This window comes from Medicago sativa, chromosome 4 (genome assembly GCF_051527215.1).
Source record: "Medicago sativa cultivar Bolivia chromosome 4, Bolivia_mono, whole genome shotgun sequence".
In the NCBI taxonomy this organism is placed as follows: Eukaryota; Viridiplantae; Streptophyta; class Magnoliopsida; order Fabales; family Fabaceae; genus Medicago; species Medicago sativa.
In genome coordinates this window covers 16,033,991-16,059,316 of record NC_140752.1, presented here as the reverse complement: position 1 = coordinate 16,059,316, position 25,326 = coordinate 16,033,991, and the positions used below count along the sequence as shown (strand labels likewise).

At 32.7% G+C, this 25,326-nt stretch overlaps 1 pseudogene across 1 annotated transcript; it reads left to right on the top strand.

The window, feature by feature from the left end:
- Positions 1-19,023: 19,023 nt before the first annotated feature.
- On the top strand, positions 19,024-21,932 carry LOC146926723 (rop guanine nucleotide exchange factor 7-like; annotated as a pseudogene). Its single transcript, XR_015005477.1, has 6 exons — positions 19,024-19,151; positions 19,258-19,412; positions 19,581-19,655; positions 19,732-20,010; positions 20,742-21,099; positions 21,394-21,932. The product of XR_015005477.1 is annotated as a rop guanine nucleotide exchange factor 7-like (transcript).
- Positions 21,933-25,326: the final 3,394 nt, after the last annotated feature.

The window sequence follows — 25,326 nt, the reverse complement described above, 5'->3', positions numbered from 1 at the left end:
CCCCTAATTAATACTACTAACTTGTCTTGAAATATGTAAAGTCAAATTTAATACACATACAAACAAGACAATTTGGTAATATTAACACACAAAATAGACACATTAATTACACTAACAACTTTTCTTAAGAAATGTGAAAAAGGCAAAGGGGTTTTTGAGTAAACTACATGTCATGATTATTTTTTGGCTTAAATGTGTCATTAGTCCCTGCAGTTACACCATTTTTTGGGTTTGGTCCCTGCGCTTTTTTTTGTTTGGTTTTAGTCCTTGCACTTTATAAAAAATTTGGCTTTAATCCTTGCCGTTAGTTAGCCGTTAAAAAAAAGGTTAAAATTAACTGAGTGCCACGTGGCCCAATCGTTACATGCCATGTGGCACATCAAAAAGAAATATTTGTAATTTTAATTAAATAAAATAAAACAATTGATTTATAATTTGTTTTGTTATAATTATTAAAGCTTACTGTTCTTCCTTTCTTCATATCAATCCCAATCCAACCCAGGAAAAAAAACCTTCCGTGCATCCTTTATTTTCTTGGCTTTACACAACCCACCCAACACCAAATTATACACATAAGAGTCCCATCTTTCTCCAAAGGACTACTATTATTAACCTTCTCTAACTTTCAATTCCAATTTCCAAAAGCAAATTACTCTAGTACGATTAACATTGTTATGGATTGTAAAGGAAAACAATTATAACACACGCATCTCATCCCATCCATACAATTTTCAGAGCTGACTTTAATTTGAGCTTCAATTCAAGTTCGCAAAAATTACTACTAGAAACTTCAGAAAACGAAAGTAGGAGTAACGGCAAACGACGTCGGGTGGTGGTAAGCGACAGAGGTCGCCGGGGAAGCGAGTAGTCCATGGGAAATCTGGGTTGATGGAGTTGAGAACATTGTAGAGTGCTTTTTGTTCGGTTGGGTTGGGTGAATGGGTAGTTTTTCCGATACAATGAAAGGGAAATGTGGAAACTGATGGGTATAATGGTAAAAATTGATGAATAAATTGATGGGTATCCTGAGGAAGTGTGAGTGATTCGGAACAAAACAATGAAATGAAAGTGTTGATGTGGGATTGGAGGGGATGATGAACAGTAAGCTCTAATAATAATAATAAAACAAATTATAAATAAATTGTTTTATTTTATTTAATTAAAATTGTAAATATTTCTTTTTGATGTGCCACATGACATGTAACGATTGGGCCACGTGGCACTCAGTTAATTTTAACCTTTTTTTTAACGGCTAACTAACGGCAAGGACTAAAGCCAAATTTTTTATAAAGTGCAAGGACTAAAACCAAACAAAAAAAAGCGCAGGGACTAAACCCAAAAAATGGTGTAACTGCAGGGACTAATGACACATTTAAACCTTATTTTTTTTGAGTAAACTACATGTCATGATTATGTTCAATTAATTGTGAATATCTCTTTTCGGCAAATATGCACAGTGATATCACGTTTTGTTTGATTCAATTTTTTGGGATTTGCTTTTGTATATAAACAAATTAACATCATTATTTTTATGGCACTGTGTAAACATGTTAATAAACACCTTTCGTCTCAATTAAATTTGAGTGAATTTTAGTTATTCTATATATATATATATATATATATATATATATATATATATATATATATATATACAATTCAAATTGATTTGGTGTTGTAATTTAAGGTTGTACAGTTGCTTTAACCGTATTTTTCAATTGCCTTTATGGTGAATATTTCATGGTAAAAACGATATAGAGTTTTTTGATTATTTATTTTTGTGTATAATTATTAATCCTTATCAAATTTTTGCTTTTGGTTCCACTTTATAATATCAAAGTGAACTAGAAATATTATTTTTATTTTTTTCGGTGGGAATCGAAACTAAAATTGTTATTGAACTTGGCTTTCTGCAATTTCATTGAATGCGAATTTTTTTTGAAAGAGAAGAGAGTTCATTGAATGCGAATTGATATCTCAAAAATCAATTTGAACGCAAAATTATTTCATGAAAAATTGCGAACTTCCGATCATCTATTTTGTGGGTTGTTTTATTTCTTTTGTGGAAATCATTTACCCAGACTTATTGTTTGTTTCCTTAATTTTTGGAACAATATATTTTGTGATATAGTGATCTTTTGGGTGAATAATTTATGAGAATCAATATAATATTTGATAATAATTTATGATTTGGCTTGCAAGGTTCCTTTTATTTTTATGATGATATGATGATTGATGATTGCCTTGTCTATGATTGCCTTCTTCCCTTAAGTTTATGGATAGTTTCCTTTATATATGATCATCGTTTCTACTCTATTATTTGAGTGGATTTGAGATTTGGTTTATTGGGAAGTTGAATTGGTTTTAAGACTATGTTTATCATGGTTCAATTATAATTGCTTATGTGGATCCAAAGACAATTTTGAGTAGCCATGTTCAAATTTATATCATGTAATTTTTGTGCCACTCCTTTTGATGTTGTGTTTGTCACTGCATATTGATTTTACATTTGTTTCTGTTGCCAAAAGGTTTGCAGTTTTTTTTGAAACAAATTTTACATGTTGTGATTCACTGTGTATGTGCATCTAATGTGTATAAACATTGGCATGATTACCATATGAATATTCCATCGAGCTTTATTTTATTTTATCTCAAATTCGGAAGGAGACACCATGATTAATATTTTATGGATCAAATTTTGCATATTTAAAATGATTTGATTTGATTTTGGTGGATTGATTTATTTTGAAAATCAAGTAATTTGATTGGGAATAATTTTCAAACATTGATTTCATATTTTTATTTATGGGAATAAATTTTATTTTGTGAAATGTGTATATCTTTGGTGTTGATTAAAAATGAGAGACATATATTCCTAAGGATGTGAGTCTAAAATATTTTTTGTGAAAATCTCATTTATAGAAGGGAATTATTCTATTAAAGTGTTGTAATTGTGAAATTACTTTAGACTCAGTTTTGTCAATCATAGCACCAAATATTAAGTATATGATTGCATAAATTTCTTGTTGCCTTGTTGTTTATATGCTCACTTATGAAATGTCATAAAAGATAATTTTGAGCAATTCTAAAGGCAATAAAAACTACTCCCTCCGTCCCTTAGGGTCCGTTTGATGGTCATGATAGGATAGAGGCAGGATATGATATAAAGCTGGATAGAGATAGGATATGATAAGGACATGATAAACATTAATCCTATCATGTGTTTGATGCGCACATGATAACAAACATGATATCATTATAATTAAATGAAAAAATTGCTCTCATAATTAATTAAATATTATAAAAATGGAATGTTATTAATTATAATAGAAAATATATGCTATCATTATTTTAAAAATGACAATATTTTAAAAATGGCAGAATATCAGGATAATAAATAAGGAATGATCTTCTAATCCCATCAGGATAATTTCTAACACAGCCTATACTTAGGATAGAAATTACAAAGGAAAGTCAGGATAGGATAGGAAAATGGTTTATTTTATCCTATCCCTTTGGTGCATCAAACATGAGATTTAAGCAGGATATGATTAATTTATCATATCCTGTCCCCCTATCCTGACCATCAAACGCACCCTTAATGTAACCCCCCTTTGCATTTTTCACATTTCTTAAGAAAAGTTGTCAGTGTAATTAATGTGTATGTTTTGTGTATTAATATTACCAAATTGTCCTTTGTTTGTATGTGTATTAAATTTGACTATTCATATTTCAAGATAAGTTAGTAGTATTAATTAGGGGTATGTTTAGGAAAAAAGTAATAAATGCATCTAGTAATTTGAAAAGGGGGTTACATTTAGGGACAAAAATAAAATCAAATGGGTGGTTACATTAAGGAACGGAGGGAGTATTATCCTTGTATTTTATTGATTTACTGTTAGAGTCTTTCTTTTTCTTTATTGGTGGTTGTTGAATTATGAACCAATTGAGATGACAATATGCCAAAATGTGCGGAACTTTCTTCAAGTCATCGAAGCCTAATGACTCTACAAGGAGAATTGATTACACCTTTTGAGGTTAGCCATGATTTAATTAATTTAAATTCTTTTATTGAATTTGATTACACATGTTCCCTTATTATTTAAGGGATGGGCATATCATATTGGTGTAATATTAATTGACATGACCATTGTGTGATAGAAAATATAGTTGAATATTTGTTGAAATATTTGAAAAGTCTTGGATTGATATAATCCAACTATCATTCTCTATCAAGTGGGAGACCATTGTGTGATAGAAAATATAGTTGAATATTTGTTGAAATATTTGAAACAAACTTTTTATGTTTTATTTTATTCTATTCAATTTTGCACATCCAGATTAGTGCATCTAGTCTTCGTTGAATAATGGTTTTCTATGCAATACCTTGTCTTTGGTTTATTTTAATTGGTTGTATCTGTACATGAAAATTCATCTTTGTTGTTGTATTTTTGATGAATTTGTTTTAGGCTTCCTATCATTATTGCCATCATATTTCGACTCACCTGAATTCGTCCTGTTTTTTTCTCTTCATCGTGAAACAAATTTTTTGTTTATGTGGGACTGCTGTTATCATGTTCCTAATTTTATGCAGAAACGTTTTTTTTTATTGGATTGAATTTAAAATAATTAAATAAATTATTTATTTATTTTATTTAATTATTTATCTTAATTATTTTTTTCTGAATTATAGTCCAGAACTTTATTTATTTGTTTTGGTTTAAAATAATTAAGTGTCTTGACTTTAGCCGTAAGTCGCACATCCAGAAAAACTTTGTGGAACCTTATAAACTTTGTGAAAATTTCAAGCCCCATCAAATTGACAGCTCTAGTATAAACTTATTGTGCAATCCGAGTTATTTTTATATACTTAATAAAATATGAGATTAATTGACTAAGAGACGTCTTAGTCAATATTTGAGAGTTTAACGAATTCGTTGACAAAAGCCCCAGGAAGAAAAAGAAGGAAATAAGACTATGCCACTCGAAAATGACAAGTGATGGGAACCCAACCTTTATGATTGGGGATCCCATGAAAAAGGTTCATATGGGAAAAACAAGTCACTTGTTAGTTATGTTAGCACTAAATTGTTGTCTTTTTCCTAGTGTATGCCAATGAGAAGTGCTAATTAAATTTTAAATTTGAGGGGTAAGCTTTAAATGCTTTTAAATAAAACCAAAATCAAGACAAAATCGTGTAACCATCTTCTGCATTTTTATATAGTACTCCCTCCGTCCCTTAGGGTCCGTTTGGTTCGAGAGTTTTGGAGGGGAGGGGAGGGGAGGGGAGGGGAGATTTTTAATTTGACGTGTTTGGTTCAATTTTTAGAAGGGGATGGGAGGGGAGGGGAGATGAGCAAATTTTATTGCACCGTCAAAATTATCCTTATATTAATTTAAAATCTCAATATTATCCTTGTAACAACATTTATTATTATTATGTTATATTATCCTTGAAACAACTTTTATTATTATTAGGTTATCTTGTAACAACTTTTATTCCATATTATTAACAATTTTTTCTTGTAACAACTTGTATTCTATATTATTAACAATTTTTCCTTGTAACAACTTTCATTACTCCTTGTAACAACCCTATTACTAATCCGTTATTCCATCGTCTACATCATGTTGTTATCGATTACATCGTTATTGTTTCGTTACTTTATTATCCTTATTTAATTAAGTTTAAGGGTAAAACAATAAACTAATTTTAAAATCCCTCCCCTCCCCTTGTGAACCAAACACACTTTTAATTAAAATATCTCCCCTCCCCTCCCCTCCGTTAAAATTCCTCCCCTCCCCTCCCCTCCCCTCCCCTCCTAATTCTCGAACCAAACGGACCCTTAATGTAACCACCCATTTGATTTTATTGTTGTCCCTAAATGTAACCCCCTTTTCAAATTACTAGATGCATTTATTACTTTTTTCCTAAACATACCCTTAATTAATACTACTAACTTGTCTTGAAATATGAATAGTCAAATTTTATACACATACAAACAAAGGACAATTTGGTAATATTAATACACAAAACAGACACATTAATTACATTGACAATTTTTCTTAAGAAATGTGAAAAATGCAAAGGGAGGTTACATTAAGGGACGAAGGGAGTATATTCGTTTTAATTTTAAATAAAACCAAAATCTTCTGGTTTATTAGTTACTGGTGGCATATTGTATTGACTTCCCGTTTGTCTGTCTCCTTTTGTTTTGTTGTTTTGTTTTGTTACTGCGCTAAGAGCATCCACATCCATGCCACCTATATGGGTGGTATAATTGGGTCCCACTGAATATATTATATTATCTCACGCTTCCCTATTATTTAAACCACTCAACTACATTTTTTAAATATTCATACTACTCTCCAAACCTTTAAAATGGGTCCCACAAAACTCTACAATATACATCACAATTATATTTTATATTAATATATACAACACCTTTTGAGGTGATAATTAATTTTATATTAGTTTATAAGCTCGGCAAAGAACAAAGCCACCGTAGTAATGCAGTGCTACGGTTGCCTCAATATGCCATTGCCAAAAAGCCAAATATCTTTACCACACTGACACATTGGCTTTGGGAAAAGTGAAACCATGGCAAGAGTCAACCGATAATGGTGCTCTAAGTGGAAATAAATCATATCTTATCCATATTAAAGCATGGCGCGTTTTAGAGTGCACAAACTATCACGCACCGTGCGTGAGGGAATATATTCGCATGTGTATAATAGTACTCATCAATTTGCAATTGACAAAAAAAAAAAGAGAGAAGAGAATGTTGTATATTTTGAATATTTCAAAAGTAATTTGTTTACAATTTTATTTTAGTTTGTTTAAATTTATTTGGAAACAAAATTTATGGACTTGTGCATAATATGCATGAAGCATGATGTCACGTTCTTGAAAATGGCTACCTATTTTTTACGTGATATTAGCTAGATTTCAATTATGTTCAATGTGTTTTAAATGTGGCTAAATGATTTTGACTTGGTATATTCCTATATTTTGTGATTCTGTTTTCCTTAAAAATAGCAGAACGTAAGCATGATTTTATTAGTTATTATCATCGGTAATTAATATTAAATATTGCCTTTTAAGAAGGAAGTGGCGGTTACCTTCTTGAGATATCATTTTCTTTATAATATCATAAACTTTTCTTTCATGAATTACACCAAGAAAACATATACCGTTCCTTTTTTCTCCTTCTTTTCTATATAAATTTCTAAGTGCCTGAGTTACTATGTTTATAAATTTTCTCTGTGTCTTGATAGTCTCAGTACGATTATCGCCGGGAAGAACCTGTTGTATTCTGGGGGAATTGCGCAATCTTGCGGATAATTCCTTAGTCCAGTGACTTAGTCACGCCTCAGGTTTTACTTCATTTTACTGTTTTGCAGGTTAATAATTTTTCGGTCATCCGCAACAACAATCTAAGGAATTATAAGACCGGAAAAAATTATGCAATGGTGAAATGGGTTGCTGATTCTAGTTGTCACCGGTCTTGCGACAGTGGTCACTTACCCAAACAATTATGTCTAATATTAGATGTTAGTGCTGTTTTATTTTTCACTACGTGAAGAGGTGGAGGTTGGCCTTCAGAGGAGGGAGCCAGGGAAAAGACGATTAAGTTTTTGAAAGCTATATACTTCTACCAGGTTCTAGCTATTTTGACTTATTGTTTAATTCTTGTTGTTAAATATATATATATATATATATATATATATATATATATATATATATATATATATATAAAAGAAATAATTTGTGTAATAATATTTTATAATGCTCTTAATAAGTGGATTTGTTGACGTCATATTGTGACAATTTGGATTATCTATTTAATGAGTTTATTGTATAAATAATTTTGTGATGGCCTTTTAAATCATGAAATATTAAATAGTATTTTGTAGATTATCCATTGTATTATAATAATGCTTTAATAAACTTTGCTTATGTTATTTATGGGGATTTGTTTTCGCCATTGTGACAGTGTTGTTACTTAAAAAAAAATTATTCAAGTTGATATGTACAATAAATCTACGCATTGTATTATATCCAATGTGGGGGTTTGTTGCCCGAAAGTTTTTTTTTTAAGTAGACTTGGATAATAACTTTATCATTGGATTTAGTTTTTCCTTTGTGAATATGGTGTCGCTTGGAATTTATCTAAGTAGACTTGATAAACCATATAGAAGTTGATTTGACAACACATGTGATATTATTTAGAGAGGATGAGCCATTGTATTCAAATAATACAATGATGTTAATTAGATATAAATCCAATAAGAATAAATCTATAAGTTGATTTATCTCATTGATGAATAAGTTGTCGCTTAGTAGACAACTAAGCAGACTTGTATAAAGTTTATTTTTATATACTTAATAAAATATGAGATTAATTGACTAAGAGACGTCTTAGTCAATATTTGAGAGTTTAACGAATTCGTTGACAGTTCCCGAGAAAAAGCAGCCCGACATTTCACGATGGTGTAAATTAATATGTGGGCACCACTTCCTTTTTTCAAGCACCCGTGTATTCCTATAAAAAATACCAATCCAACGGCAGCTAGCTGTTCGGGAAGCTTTCGGGATTAATTGTGTCGGGATAAATAGCACAGCTGGGAAAATATTCGCATGTTATTACTTCATTTTACTGTTTTGCATGTTAATAATTTTACTATTTTCAACAATCACTTTGTTGTAATCTAGCACAATTTAGAATTTATTCTTCATGGTATTACCAATTTCTTAGATTGTCAAATTCTAATCTCGTAGTAATTAAGCATTTAATCTTGAGATGAGCCATAATCTCTTAGCGTAGTCAAAATCAAGATGAAACATACAAATATAAGAAATTTTAATGATTTCAAGGGCTCACATCCATTTGTAAACTACGAAGATAGAAATATTTAATCTCAAGTATTCACAAATTTCCCTCTCCATTCAAATTGTAAATCCATCAATTTAAAGTTGATCAAACGATAAAAATCATTAAAATATAGATTAAATAGATACTTCATTCAGATTGAAACAATCGGATCATGGTATAAGATTTTTGCCAACATAACTCCCCCTAATAACAAGAAAATTAACTAAGCTAACTACTCATAATCTCCCCTTTTTCTCGTTCTTTATACTAGCTTCTCTCTTGCGCGTAGACCAATATCTGTGTTTGGGTCTCTTTGGTTTGGGATTGTCCCAAGAGTGGTAATGCATTAGTCATGAGGGACCACTTGAATAAAGAGATAGGAAGGCTAATCACACATCACATTTGCTGACCAATAATAAGGAAGGCTAATGCACTTGCTGGAAAACTATTATGTGCACCCTTGAACATATATTATAGGAAATTTCTCTCTTTGCCTTGAACATGTATTATAGTAGAGAAAATTACTTATTGGTCTTTCATGCTTTCAAAACTTCGATTAAGTGCTTAAATTAATTCTGAGTATAAGTTCACTTTAACAACTCAATTTTTCAATCTACAAAATCAAGAGAGAACAACACGTTGAAAATTTGTCTAGTTAGAGATAATTAACAACAAGAATAACCGACACATCTGAATGCATTCAAAATCTCCTTTTTTCTTAGTTTGACTCCAAAAACACTATGAATTGATCCAATTTAGATAAAAATGATTAAAATTGACTGTAAAAATATTAAGTAGTGAAGAATTATCGATAGACACTGATTAAATGCTATAAGGCATCCAATAACTCAATATCTCATAAAATATAGACGATAAATATAAGGTAATAACCAACATTTTGTAGATTTTCACTAGTACATAATTTCATATAGTCATTTGATTTTCAAAAAGTTTGTAAAATTACGCTTTCCAAAATCGTGCTTCCAATCTCCAAAAATTTAGAACCCTTTCTTAAGCTTTTATAGGCAATGCTTTAAACGTCTCAAATCGTGTAACAATGACAAAAATCAAGACAAAATGCCTTCATTAATTTCATACTTTCATTTTGGCGCTTCTCCCAATCGTGTCACGATTTTCAGATCGTGTCAAGATTTTCATATTGTGCCTCGATTTTCTCTAGTCCAAAAATTGTATCACGGTGTCAACATCATAACACAATTTTGTTAAGTCATTTATCATGTAAAAATCCTACTTTCTTCACTAAAGGCTTTCTAAAAACTCAATAAAACATTCAAATAACTGATAAAAAACATGTAATGACAACATGTCATCAATTATAAACATTCTCATTTTTATTAAGAAGATATAACATAATTTAATTTAATTAAATCCTTAGTAAAAAACAATTGTCCTGCGTATGAATTGTATCTTCCAATGACACTCTTTAGTGATTTATTTGCAGAAAGGAACATAAAAGCAATACAATTACATTAGACAAAGTTGACAACTGACATATGTGTAAGATTTTTTTTTCTTTTTTACAAAAAAAAAAAACCTTTAATAAATTTATTACCAACAAAGAATTGTGTCATGTATGAAATGTATGTTTTAATGACACTCTTTACTGATTCATTTGCAGAAAAGAACGTAAAAACAAGGAAATTACATAAGACAAATACAACTTGTGACTTTTTAGAAAAAATAAAAATGCATAGTTTTTCTTTTTAAAAAATTTGTTTAATTAATGAGTAAATAGTCAATTACCCCCTTGAAATTGTAACTTTCGTCAAAAATCCCCCTGAATTTTGCAAAACATCAAAAACCCCTGAAATTGTCTAGTGTCTGTCAATTACCCCCCTCCGTTAATTTCCTCCATCCAACATGCTGATGTGGCCGTTAACTGCCACGTGGCACTGCCACATGGTCAGAAAAGTCATGCCACGTCATAGGGGGTAATTGACTAATTTTTTTTTTTTTTGAAAAAATTTGATTTTTTTTCTTTTCAAAATTAACATTTGTGTCATCCACTTACCTTGCAAATACCCCCCTTAAATTTAAAATTTATGTAGCAAATATCCCCTCAAATTTATAACTTATATGCAAATATCCTCTCCAAATGTAAAACTTATATGCAAATTACACCTTGAATCATAAAACTTTGTTGGTAAAGTAAAACTTATTCTTAATCTATAATTTACTATATCTCTAATCACAATAAAAAAGAAAAAAAATCACATCTTTAAAATAAAACAAATATAAAAATCACAATTTCAATCACACCATAAAAATCATGCATTGATTACATGATGCTCAAAACAAGTTTACAACTAGAAACATTTAAAATGAAAATGGTCATCAATGATGATATTCATACATCCTAGTTAATGTATTTAAATACATAAACTTAAGTCTGCACTTAACAACTTAAAAATTAACATGGAAACAGAGATGCATATGCATCAAAATGTTGTGTTTTGAGAGCAAATAATTGCAAATCCTACAGAAAAAACAATTAACAAGGATCTGACCAAGACATATATACATATATACATATGAAAGTAAATTTGGTAATTATGGCTATTATGAAACTAAGAAACAAAGGGATTTTCCATTAGATTGAATCAGTAGAGTACAATCACTATTTATATACATTGCAATGTACTATCAATCTACTAAGATTGTACTACACTACAGTTGCTTGCACTGCAAGTAACTGAAGAATGTACTACACTGTTGTTACTTATATTGCAAGTAACAGCTGTCTCCTCCTCATTGGTTGGAGAAAGCTCATGGTGTAATAGCCCCCCACAAGTTGGAGATTGGTATATGTTGACCATTCCCAACTTGGATAAAAGATTGTTGAATGGTTGAGGAAGAAGAGACTTAGTAAAGAAGTCTGCAACTTGGTCCTTTGAAGAAACTGGTAACAGTTTGAGAATCCCTGCTTGAACCTTCTCTCTGACTATATGACAATCAATCTCTAAATGTTTGGTACGTTCATGAAACACTGGATTGGCTGCTATGTGAATAGCACTAAGATTGTCACAATATATGACTGGTTTCTTTGTGCACTGAATCTGCAAATCTTTCATCAAGTATAACAGCCATTGCATCTCACAGGATGCTGAAGCCAGAGCTCTATATTCAGCTTCTGAGGAAGATCTTGACACTGTCAATTGCTTCTTGGTTCTCCATGAAACCAGTGATTTGCCTATAAAGAAACACTGGCCAGATATGGACCTTCTGGTGTCTTTACATCCTGCCCAGTCAGCATATGAAAACCCTTGAATGTGCAAATCTGAATATCTGGGAAAGAATATACCAGAACCTGGACAACCTTTAAGATATTTGAGAACTCGCATCCCAGCATTGTAATGAATTTGTGATGGTATGGTGAGAGATTGACTGAGTTGCTGTGTAATGAAGGTTATGTCAGGTCTAGTTGTATTCAGGTATAACAGTCTGCCTATAAGTCTTCTGTATGATGGAATGTCTTAATAAGGAGGACTAGAATCATGGTGTAATTTGACATTTGCATCAGAAGGAGTAGAAACAGGTTTAGCACCAAGCAGTCCTGAATCATCTATAAGGTCAAGGCAGTACTTTCTTTGACATAAAGAGATTCCTTTGGAAGAGTGAGCAATTTCAAGACCAAGGAAGTATTTAAGCTGGCCCAAATCTTTAATTTTGAATTTATCATGAAGAAGAGACTTGATTTTAGTGAATTCTGTGACTGAGTTCCCAGCAAGAATAACATCATCAACATAAACAAGAATGATTGTAAAACTGTCATCTGTTTGTTTGAGGAATAAAGAGTGATCAGATGAAGCTTGATGATATTGCTGTTGAAGCAAAACTGAAGTGAGCTTCTCATACCACTTCCTGCTAGCCTGCTTAAGTCCATAGAGAGATTTATGAAGTTTACAGACTTGGTTAGGGTTAGACTGAGGTACTCATGGGGGAATGACCATATACACATCTTCTTGAAGTTCTCCACGCAGAAAAGCATTGTTGACATCAAGTTGATGCAAGTGCTAGTTGTTGATTGATGCCAAAGCAATAACAACTCTGACCGTAGTAAGCTTTGCCACTGGAGAGTATGTGTCAAAATAATCCAACCCTTCAATCTGTGTATAACCTTTGGCTACCAATCTGGCTTTGTATCTCTCAATTGAGCCATCAGCATGATGTTTGATTTTGTAAATCCATCTGCAGCCAATTGGTTTGATGTTATCTGGAAGATCCACAACTTCCCAAGTACCAGTCTTCTCAAGAGCAGTCAACTCATGTTGCATAGCCTCCTTCCAACATTCAAACTTGCTTGCCTCAGCATAGGTTTTGGGTTCAACATCATGCAAAAGAGACAAAGCAAAAGAGGAATGAGAATGAGACAAATTAGCATAAGACAGATAGTTAGAGAGGGAGTAATTGCTAGCTGGTGTGATAGTGTGATTGTTAGGAATGGTAGAACAAACAAAATCCTGAAGGTAAGCAGGAGTTTGTTTAATTCTAGAGGAAGTTCTCATAGGAATAATAGGTGGAGGAGGTGGAAGTGAAGGTGAAGGTGAAGTAGTAGGTGGAGAAATTGAGGCACCTGTGTCAGATGAAGTATTGCAGGAGGTTCATCATAAGAGGAGATGACAGATGTGGGAGTAAATGGAAAATAGGTCCATCAAGAAGGTGAAGATGAAGTAATGGGTATGTAAGGGGGAATGTGCTCATAAAAGGTGACATTTCTGGAAATGAAAATGGTGTGGTTATGCAAATCAAGTAAGACATAGCCTTTATAGCCTGACTTGTTTCCCAAGAAAACTGTTTTTCTGGCTTTAGGTTGTAATTTGGTTCTGTGAGCTTGAAGAGTGGAGGCAAAACATAAACAACCAAAAACTTTAAACACAGTAGGGTCAGGGATAGAGTCATATAACATTTGAAAAGGAGATTTATGGTGCAAAAGGGGAGTGGTGACTCTGTTAATAAGGAAAACTGCATGAAGAACATCATATGTCCAATATGATTTAGGTAATTTGGATTGAAAAAGCAGAGCTCTCCCTACATTAAGGATATGTTGGTGCTTCCTTTCAACTCTAGCATTTTGCTGAGGAGTTTCAACACAAGATTTTTGGTGAATGATACCCTTAGAGGCATAAAAGGCAGGGAGATAGAATTCAGGGCCATTATCAGTTCTAAGAGTCTTAGGAGTGATATAGTGTTGGTTTTCAATGAGAGAAATGAAATTTTGGACATGCAAAGAAACTTCAGATTTAGATTTAAGCAATACTATCCAAACATATCTGCTATAATCATCCACAATGGTTAAAAAATATTTATGGCCATGAATGGATTGAATAGTAAGAGGTCCCCAAATATCAAGGTGTAACAGTTCAAATTTAGAAGAAGCATGAAAAGAACTATTAGAAAAGGGCAATTTCTTTTGCTTAGCAAAGTGACAAATGTCACAGGCAGCTTTATTATCAACAACAATATCAGGATACAACTTGTTCATATGATACAATCTTTGATGAGATAAATGGCCAAGTTTGAAATGCCATAAAGCAGATAAAGGAATTGAAGTAGTAGAATCTACACTAGAAACAGAAGCTTTATTAATGGATTTATTACAATGACTAGACTTAGAAACAGAAACATAAGGGGAAAAATTGGTTGGGAGCTTCAACTTGTAAAGACCATCATGTGGTTCACCCAAACCAATCATCTTTTTGGTTGTCAAATCCTGTATCATACAACCAGATTTATGAAATTGAACAAGACAAGACAAAGATTGAAGAAGTTTGGAAACAGATATGAGATTGACTTTGAATTGTGAAGAAAACAAAACATGAGAAATATGGAAATCTGAAGAAAAATGGACAGTACCAGCTTTATTAACACTAACAGTTTGACCATTAGGAAGATTAACATTCATTGGAGTAATAGCATGAATATCACTAAAAAATTGAAGAGATGAACAGATATGTTCATTTGCACCAGAGTCAATAAGCCATATGGGATTAATAACATGCAAAGAATTAGAAGAAATGGTGTTTATACCTGCTGAAGTAGAAGGGCTAGAAGTAACATGATTGGAACTGACAGGAGGTGATGCTGAGGCAATTAAGTTTGATTGCTGAAGAAGGGACACAAGATGAGTATATTGCTCTTGAGTTATACCAGCACTTGAAGAGGATGAGGAAGCCTCAGCACCATTATTCACATGCTTAACATCAGAAACTTCATGAATAGAAGCATTTGCAGAAGGCTTGGGCTTATTGAATGGAGGAAATCCATGCTTTTGGTAACAAGTATCCACAGTGTGATTGGTACGGTTGCAGAAAGAGCAATACCTGGAAGCTTTGCCACCAAAACTATTCTTGCCACACCCATAGCCTCTGGAAGTATCAGCAGCATTCACCAAGATATTGGAGTCATTAACAGAAGCAGGAGAAGTAAGTTGAGTATACACTTTATTGATAGCGGGAAGAGAATCCATCAATAACACTTGAGTTTTAACCACTGCAAATTGGTCATTAAAGCCAGTCAAAAACTGAATGACTTGATCCTCCAAACGAAAGTAACGTGCAGAATGCATAGCTTCACATCTGCATTGATGAATGCAAGTACATTGAGGCATAGGTCTATGAGAATTAAGCTCTTCCCATAGAGTTTTCATCTCTGTAAATTAATCAAGAACAGATATGGAACCTTGTTTGAGATTGTTGATAGAGGAACGCAACATAGAAACACGAATTCTATCAGCTTTGGAGAATCTATCTTTGAGTTCTTCCCAAACATCAATAGCACGCACATGAAAAATGATTGTTTGAGCAATTTGTGGAGAAACAAAATTGAGGATCCAAGAATGGATCAAATGATTGCATCGTCCCCACGCGGTTCTGTTCAAATCATCTTCACCAGGTTCTGGAGTAGATCCATTGATGAAAGCAAGCTTATTTTTGGCGCCAAGTGCTCGTTGCAAGGATCTGCTCCAAGCTAGATAATTGGAACCAGTGAGAAGAGGCGTAACTGTCACGGTGTTAGGACCTTCGCTAGGATGAACATAGAAAATGGAATCAACATCAGGATGAGATTGTTGACGAACCATAGCGAATCAAGGAAGAACAAGAAAACAGAGATATTGAAGAATCTGGAAAATTTCCAGAAAGACTGAACAAAACCGAACAAAATCAATGAATTCACAACGAATTCAAAGGAAAGATGATGAATTCACAACGAATTCAAAGAAAAGATGATGAATTCACAACGAATTCAATGAGAAAGAGAAGAAAAATTGCGCAAAAAACTCAAGAAACGCGCGAAAAATGCAGCGGAAAAAGTAGTTATGGATCGTAACAAACTCTCTCTTCAAAGAGAGCTCTTGGTACCATATTATGAAACTAAGAAACAAAGGGATTTTCCACTAGATTGAATCAGTAGAGTACAATCACTATTTATATACATTGCAATGTACTATCAATCTACTAAGATTTTCCATTAGATTGAATCAGTAGAGTACAATCACTATTTATATACATTGCAATGTACTATCAATCTACTAAGATTGTACTACACTACAATTGCTTGCACTGCAAGTAACTGAAGAATGTACTACACTGCAGTTACTTATATTGCAAGTAACAGCTGTCTCCTCCTCATTGGTTGGAGAAAGCTCATGGTGTAATAATGGCAAAGTGTAATTACAGCGGGATATTAAATTTTCTCCAACGGCAAAAGTGTAATGGCCATAATTTGTCATCATCTCGCCAAGGGGGAGAACCATTTCGAGCAACACCCTTAACAGATAGAGAACTAGTGGTGTGTTCCGAGGGAACCCGTGAAGGAGCATGGCTTGAAATATTCCCAAGCTCTTGTCCAAAAAACAATTCTACCTGAGCCTACACACAGCCATCCATTCATGCACCACTAACGGTTAAAAAACACTTTTTTCCCACTAAAAACCCTACCAATAACCTCTCCATCATCTCAAATTGTTTCAAGAAATTAACAAATGATATCATCCATAATTAATCATTAAGAACACAACAAAACCTAAAGTATTCAAAAAACTACCATTGTTTGTGATGTGATTGAAATTGTAATTTTTATGTTTGTTTTATTTTAAAGATGTGATTTTTTTTTCTTTTTTATTGTTATTATAGATATAGTAAATTATAGATTAAGAATAAGTTTTACTTTACCATCAAAGTTTTATGATTCGAGGTGTAATTTGCATATAAGTTTTACATTTGGAGAGGATATTTGCATATAAGTTATAAATTTGAGGGGATATTTGCTACATAAATTTTAAATTTGAGGGGGGTATTTGCACATAAATGTTAAATTTCGGGGGGGGGGGGGGGGGTATTTGCAAGGTAAGTGGGTGGCACAAATGTTAATTTTGAAAAGAAAAAAAAATTAAATTTTTTTCAAAAAAAATAAAAATATAGTCAATTACCCCCCTATGATGTGGCATGACTTTTCTGACCATGTGGCAGTGCCACGTGGCACTTAACTGCCACATCAGCATGTTGGATGGAGGAAATTAACGGAGGGGGGTAATTGACAGACGCTAAACAATTTCAGGGGGGGTTTTGACGTTTTGCAAAATTCAGGGGGGTTTTTTGACGAAGGTTACAATTTCAGGGGGGTAATTGACTATTTACTCTTTAATTAATTTATTAGTAAGATACAATCATCTAGTGTATGAATTGTATCTTTCAACGACAATGTTTAGTGATTCATTTGCAGAAAAACTCCATAAGATAGTGAACATGGCTTCTCCCTTCTAAGATAGTGAACATGGCTTCTCCTTTCTTGACAATATTCTTAAAAAGAAAAACTCCATAATGAAATAATACAATATACGTGAGTTAGTTCAAATTTCCTTAAACTTGTTGACAATATTTGCATTAATGTTGTCGAATCTTGAGTTAGATAATATTAATCAAAACATTATGTTGTTGAACCTTGAGTTAGATACACTTCATGGTTTAGTTTAGAAGGGAGAAGCCATGTTCACTATCTTATGTTGTTGTGTTTTCAAGAATTTAAATAAGAGTAGTGATATTTTGACAACCATTTTGTTACAACTTTTGAGACAACTTTGTTGTTCTCTCTTTTCATTGGTCAAAAACAATAGAGAGAGAGAGAGAGAGAGAGAGAGAGAGAGAGAGAGAGAGAGAGAGAAAGGAAGAGAGAGAATAAAAACATAATGTGAGTATGAGAGAGAAAGTTGTAAAAAAGTTGTACCAAAATGGTTGTACAAATATCATTTCTCTTTAAATAATGTTGTTGTACGTGTTGATACTGTTAGCATGACTTGGTCTCTCATGTTTTACATTATTAATATAGATTTGTCTCTTTAGGATGTCTATAGGTTTATTGCTTTGTGGAAGTGTTTTTGTATCAAGGATAAGAAGAAAAAAATATAAAATTTTTCAAGTTCGGGGGGGTATTTTGCACATAAGTGCAAAACTTCAGGGGGAGCATTTGCAAAACGTTATGTTGACTAACAAAAGAATTTGACGGATGAGGTAAATTGATTAACGTTGTGCAATTTCAGGGGGGTAATTGAAATTTTGTTAATTTCAGGGGGGTAATTGACGAAACTTACAATTTCAGAGGGGTAATTGCCTATTTACTCGTGTTCTATTTCATGTGGGATCCCCACACTCTATTTTTTCAATTCACACAACACTAGATCAAAGTATAATTACTTGGTGTTTAATCTTCCAATTTTCCTTCCAACATCGCACCAATGTTCCAACCGTAAATGTTCTTACATTTGACGAGGAAAAATAAGTTTAGTAAGATTTGTGCAATGTTGTGACCTCAATACGTAACACAACATTCATAATGGTCGAAATCGCAAAATCCTTAACGCGAATGTGACCTCAACCGTTATTTAAAGCCTTGGTTGCAGCCACAATTGCATTAGTACACCGTTTAAGAACCTTGTATGCATAATGTTTTTTATGACAAATGTTAGTATGTTAATTGTTATGTTAGTTTTTGCAGTGGACCTCCAACAGTCCAACTTACTCTTACTCAAACCAGTAGAGCTATCAAACCCCACATTGTTTGCATAATTAATTTATAGTTTTTGCAGTGAAGTGCTATTTACAATGACTTCAACAAATATGTTTTTTATTTTGATTATAGCGCTAGAGATTGAGATGATGAAGGAAAGGTTTGCAAAATTGTTACTTGGAGAAGATATGTCAGGTTCGGGAAATGGTGTCCCTCCAGCTTTGGCTATATCAAATGCCATCACTAATCTATGTGGTAATGCACTTACAAAACAGTTTCTTCATGCTAGTTTTGCAGTTGAAATTTAATGAAATTTGAATTCTAAAGTTTTGATATTTTTATATATTTGTTGAATCTGTAGCCACAGTTTTTGGCCAACTTTGGAGATTGGAACCACTTTCACCAGAAAAGAAAGCAATGTGGCAAAGAGAGATGGAATGGCTTCTTTGTGTTAGTGATCATATTGTTGAATTCAAGCCTACTTGGCAAACATTTCCGGATGGAAGCAGGTTTGAGGTACAAGTATAAACTTTAGAAAGAATTTTAATGTGGTTACATTCAATTGCTTTTATTTTTATTTTTTTTTATTAATGTTTACGTGTTGGTATCAATATTGTGTCTATGTGAGTGCTTAACACCCATTATTGTTTGACGCTTAACACTTCATTTTCAAACGTGAATCAGGTCATGACTTGTAGACCACGCTCGGATCTCTATATCAATCTGCCAGCTTTGCGAAAATTAGATAACATGCTTCTTGTAAGATTATTCTACATTTTATTCGCATTAATTCAGTTTTATGTCCAAACTTTCTAAACCTTTTCTCTTTATACAGGAAATACTAGACAGTTTTGTCAATACAGAATTCAGGTATGTAGACCAAGGTGTTATGGCTCGCAATGAAGACGGTTCATCTTCTTTTCAGAGACAAGAAGAGAAATGGTGGCTTCCTGAACCTCAAGTCCCTCCTTGTGGTCTCCATGAAAATTCAAGAAAGCAGTTGCAGCATAAGCGCGATTGCGCAAACCAAATATCAAAAGCTGCAATGGCTATTAACAACATCACTTTAGCTGAAATGCAGGTTCCTGATACTTATTTAGAGTCTCTTCCAAAGGTACTACTACTGATGTTCCTTATTATTTCAAATGTTAGCATAACAAATATACAATAAGAAACCACCCTTTCGCTAAGGATTGAACATATGAAGCGTGATTTGATGGCCTAATAGCAATTAGTCTAACAAATTTAGATAGACTCTGATACCATCTTAAAATATGTCTGAGTGTAACTCAACTATGCGAAACCAGTTTATAAGGTGAGAGATGTCTCTCGCTTACAGATATTTTTCTTAACCATGGCACATTTAATGTAGGACTCTTAACTCATGGACTTGAACTTTTTGCAGTGTAACTGCACACAATAAACCACATTTAGACGGTCCATATTTCAATGTCGATTTTGATATTTTTGTAAATGTAAATTACTGAGCATAAAATATGGATCACCCAATCTTGATCGAACGGCCTAGATATGACTAACAACATGCAGTCACAGAGTTGTGATTGCACTCAGCCCATATCTCTCAAAATACTCCCTCTAGTCACTATTATAAGCAAAAATTCACTTTTTAGATACATTGAATAAAGACTAGATACATTAATTATTCATGTATCTAAAAAGTGGAATTTTGCTTATAATAGTGACCGGAGGGAGTATATTCTATTATCATAATCAATGTCATTATTTGTAATCAATTGTCTTTACTTATTGTTATATTTATTCTCATATTCTCAATGCTTTGCAAATAACATGATGGAATAATTGTTGATCCAACCTTTTTTGCAGACTGCAAGAGGTAGCTTGGGGGATGTTATTTACAAATACATTACATCAGAAAATTTTTCTCCTGAAAGTGTGCTTGCTAGTCTTGAAATATCCTCTGAACATCAAGCCATAAAGATTGCAAATAGAGTAGAGGCTTCTATTTATATTTGGCATAAAAAAAACCAACTCAAAGCCTGCAAATCGCGCTATGAGATCAAGTTCAAGATCATCATGGGGAATGTTCAAGGATCTAATTGTTGAAGGAGACAAAAGTGAAATGCTTATAGAGAGAGGAGAAACCCTTCTACTATCTTTGAAGCAACATTTTCCTTTTCTCCCTCAAACATCCTTAGATGTGAGCAAAATCCAATGCAACAAGGTTTGTGACTATGTTTCAATCATGTTCTCCTAAATCTTTTTGGCTTAAATGTATTTTTAATCCCCAAATCTTGTCTTATTTACGATTTTGGTCCCTCTATTTTTAAATTCGCTAATTTAGCCTTTCAGTTTTCAAAATATATGACATTTTCAAAATCTTGGATTTAGAAATAGAATGACCAAAATCTTGAATGAGACAAAATAGAGGACCAAAAATTGTAATTAAGTCAATTTTTTTTACTTCTTGAGTATTGAAAAGATTGATCTTAGTTTTACAAATCGGCGTGCTTTTTAGGATGTTGGAAAATCCATTCTGGAGAGTTATTCGCGAATACTAGAGAGTTTGGCGTCGAATATTGTCCCGCGGATTGACGATGTGCTTTATGTGGATGACCTAACCAAAACATTCTGATCAATTCTCATCTCTATCAAAAGTTGGTGTAATTTCTACCAAGAGTATTTCAGTTCCATATAGTAAGGTTGTGACAAATTTTCTTAGCATTGATAGCAAAGAGGACTATGGTTGTCCAATCGAGAAGTTGGTTCCAAAATTAAATACATTTGATGAAGTGCCAGAATTGGAAACAGTTATGGAATCCAGTGATTGCATAGAAGATTTTAAGCTCAATTTAATGGATCAGGCATGGATAGAATGAAAGGATTTTTATACCATAGATGAGATGGTGTATTTTTTTTTCTTCTGATTGTTTAATTTTCTATTTGGGGTGTTTGTATATTTTGTGAATGTGAAAGGGAAGAATTTCAAGGAACTATGTAAAAGTTCAGTGAGAAAATGAGCAATAGAAAATAAGGCATTGTGCTGTAATTTTGATTATGATTTTTCAAGAAGCTTCTTTACACAATTAAGACAAATTTATGTACAAGTTGTCAACTAAACTAATTAACCGTGGTTACTCTAAACAGAAAACTTAAGCACATATGGTTACAAGCCAATTGTAATTAGTCGATAATTTTTGTATATAATATTAAGTTGTTGAGGAATGAGTTCCTCGCCTCTCTCCTAAGATGTGTGACTAATAACAATATATAGAAGGATCAACAGCAAAAATGATATATTTGCAAATACACCTACCATAATTCAACAAGAAATAGAACCTTTTTATGTCTTCATCAGTTTTCTATAGCGAAGTGGTACATAAAGAAAAACAATTATTTTCTTAGTACATGCTCCATTTATCCTAGTTGGGGACTTGGGGAGAACAGACCGAACACTACTTGGGTCCATGATGGGCTATAACGTCGACGTGGTTTATACATTGTGCGATAAATGTCGTTCAACATTTTTTAGATTAAATCTGATAATTAATAAGGTTAAGATGATTTTTAAAATAAAAATGCATTGCTCAAATCTGATAACTTTGTTAATGATAGTTTCAGGGTGTAGTTTCAGATATGCTTTCACATGGAAGTTAATAGATCTTTAGTGGTGGCATTTAGGGTGGGTGATCAAATGAAAACCACAATATTATCGTATGCTCTATCAATACTATATTTTTAGGTTAAATATGTTTTTAGTCCCTACATTTTGCGCTCCTTTGATAAATAGTCCTTACATTTAAGTAAATGTTTTTAAAATCCTCACATTTTATATCCGTTACCAAATTTAGTCACTGCCGTCAATTTCCTGTCCAGTCACCAAACGGACTGCTGATTTGACAATTTTTTATTTTCTTACATTTAAATATGTTTTTTGTTCCTATAAAATTGAGACCTTCTAAGTTTAGTCCTTACTTAATTTTAATAGTTTTTTTAGTCCCTATAAAAAATTTTTGCACTCAATATTAATCCTTGCTCAATCCAATTTGTTTAATTTATGCTTAAAATTATCACAAAAAATTGATTTCTACAATTGATAATATCATTGTGATCACACACACAATTGTTGGTTTATCTATCGATAGCTACTAAACAAAATCTAAAACGAATTGAACATACATACACACAAGCTAAGCTAGCAAGGGAAGCCATATGGTTGATTATTTTCCATTTAATTCTCTTCCTCTTCATAACAGAAGTAATATATGAAAGTAATGAACATGTTGATATGCCCGTAAAAGAATGAACAAGTAAGACTTCAGAACCTTCATAATCATTAGCAAAATAAACACATCCATTAGTATAAAATGCAACTGGCATTCCAATTGTACATCATAGTGAACCTGCAATTGGTACTCCAATTATCTATGTTGGAAATGTTTAACCAACCAAAAACAAAATAAAAGAAGGCCAGAAGTTGTAGTAGTTGGACCTAAGTTAAGCTTCCTTTTCGCTCACGCCCTGCAGCCATTCCGAAAATACCCCTGCGCTAGTTAACTAGTGCAAGTGTAAAAAAACGGGACTTAATTTTTACACATGCTTGATTTAAGTCACACTGCGTGAGTTAACTCACGCAGAAATTAACACTTACGTGAGTTAACTCACGCATGTATTGTTTTTCATATTCACAATGCTTTAGCATATTCACGTGCAAGAGTTGTTAACTCATTAAAAAAACAACTGATTTAATTATTTTATCAAAGGTCCCATCCCATCCCATCTCTCTCTCTGCTATTTCACACCCTTTTCAATTTACCCATTCCTGAAAAATCAATTGATGGTTGGGGATTTCACTTTTGTATCCACGTTTGATTAACCACAGTTTTGAGAAGAAGAATAAGAAGCAACCCTTTGAGTGAATTCCAACATTTAAGAAATCATGTTTTTTTTTGAAGAAACATTTAAGAAATCATGTTAACATGCATGAAGTTGATGTTCTTGAGTAAGTCTGAATTCAACATAAATAACCATGAAATTTGATTGTGGAACAAAGGTGTTGAAGTTTTGGTGGTAGAGTTTTGAGAAAGCAGTTAGAAGAATCATCTATCATGAAAGAAGTGTTAATATGCTAAAGCATTGTGAATATGAAAAACAATACCTGCGTGAGTTAACTCACGTAAGTGTTAATTTCTGCGTGAGTTAACTCACGCTGCGTGACTTAAGTCACACATGTGTAAAAATTAAGTCCTGTTTTTTTACACTTGCGCTAGTTAACTAGCGCATGTGTATTTTCAGAATGGCTGCAGGGCGCGAGCGAAAAGTGCAGGGCGGAGAGCAAAATTCTCATAAAAGAAGGCCAGAAGTTGTAGTAGTTGGACCTAAGTTAAGCTTCATCACATATTTAACAAAAAAGGATGAAGCATTACATGTCAAATGCTTGATTACCCACTTAGTTCAACATAAATAGGCATCAAGCATAAAAAAAAGTACTACTAACATAAGTTATAATGCCATGCTTCAATTTCCTTCCTCTTCTCCTGGATTTGATTGTGTATATGTATGTTCTAGTTCCTGAAAAATCTTCTAAGATAAATATTCATACTCTTTTCTTTTTTGAGCAAATTCATACTCTTTTCTTGTGTATATGTATGTTCAATTCATTTTAGATTTTGTTCAGTATTTATCGATAGATAAATCAACAATTGTGTGTGTGATCACAATGATATTATCAATTGTAGAAATCAATTTTTTGTGATAATTTTAAGCATAAATTAAACAAATTGGATTGAGTAAGGACTAATATTGAGTGCAGAAATTTTTTGTAGGGACTAAAAAAAACTATTGAAATTAAGTAAGGACTAAACTTAGAAGGTCTCAATTTTATAGGGACCAAAAATGTAACAGCCCGATTTTTCGCTAGATTTATTTATTTATTTATGTGTGTTACATGTGCTTTTATGTGATTATTTGCCTCTGTGTGTATTTTTGGTTGGGATTTGTAGAATTCGTGTTAGAAGGGTATTTTAGTCATTTTGGACTTAGGGGTATTTTGGTCATTTTGAGAGGAAGGGTAATTTTGTAATTTTGTCGAAGATTATTTTTAGTGCTTAGTGAGAGTGGTTATTTTACTAAGTGCTAGGGAGTGTGGTAATTATTTTATTTATCGGTAGGTGACCGTTAGTAATACATTTTTACCGTTAAGTGAGTAGTAACATTTTGGTTGGAATAGTAATGGATTAGACCCATTAAGGTGTTGTGAGTTGAGCTCATTTAGGTTGGACCTATATAAGCTCTAGTTGGTAGAGAAAATAGGGTTTTACCATCATTTTCATTTTCAATTGAGAAGAGATAGAGATGGAGAGAAGGAAAGGGTTTGAAGAGAAGAACCTAGAGAAGACTAGAGGGAGGTCAAACTTCAAGGATTGGAGCTAGGATTGGAGCTAAAGTGAAG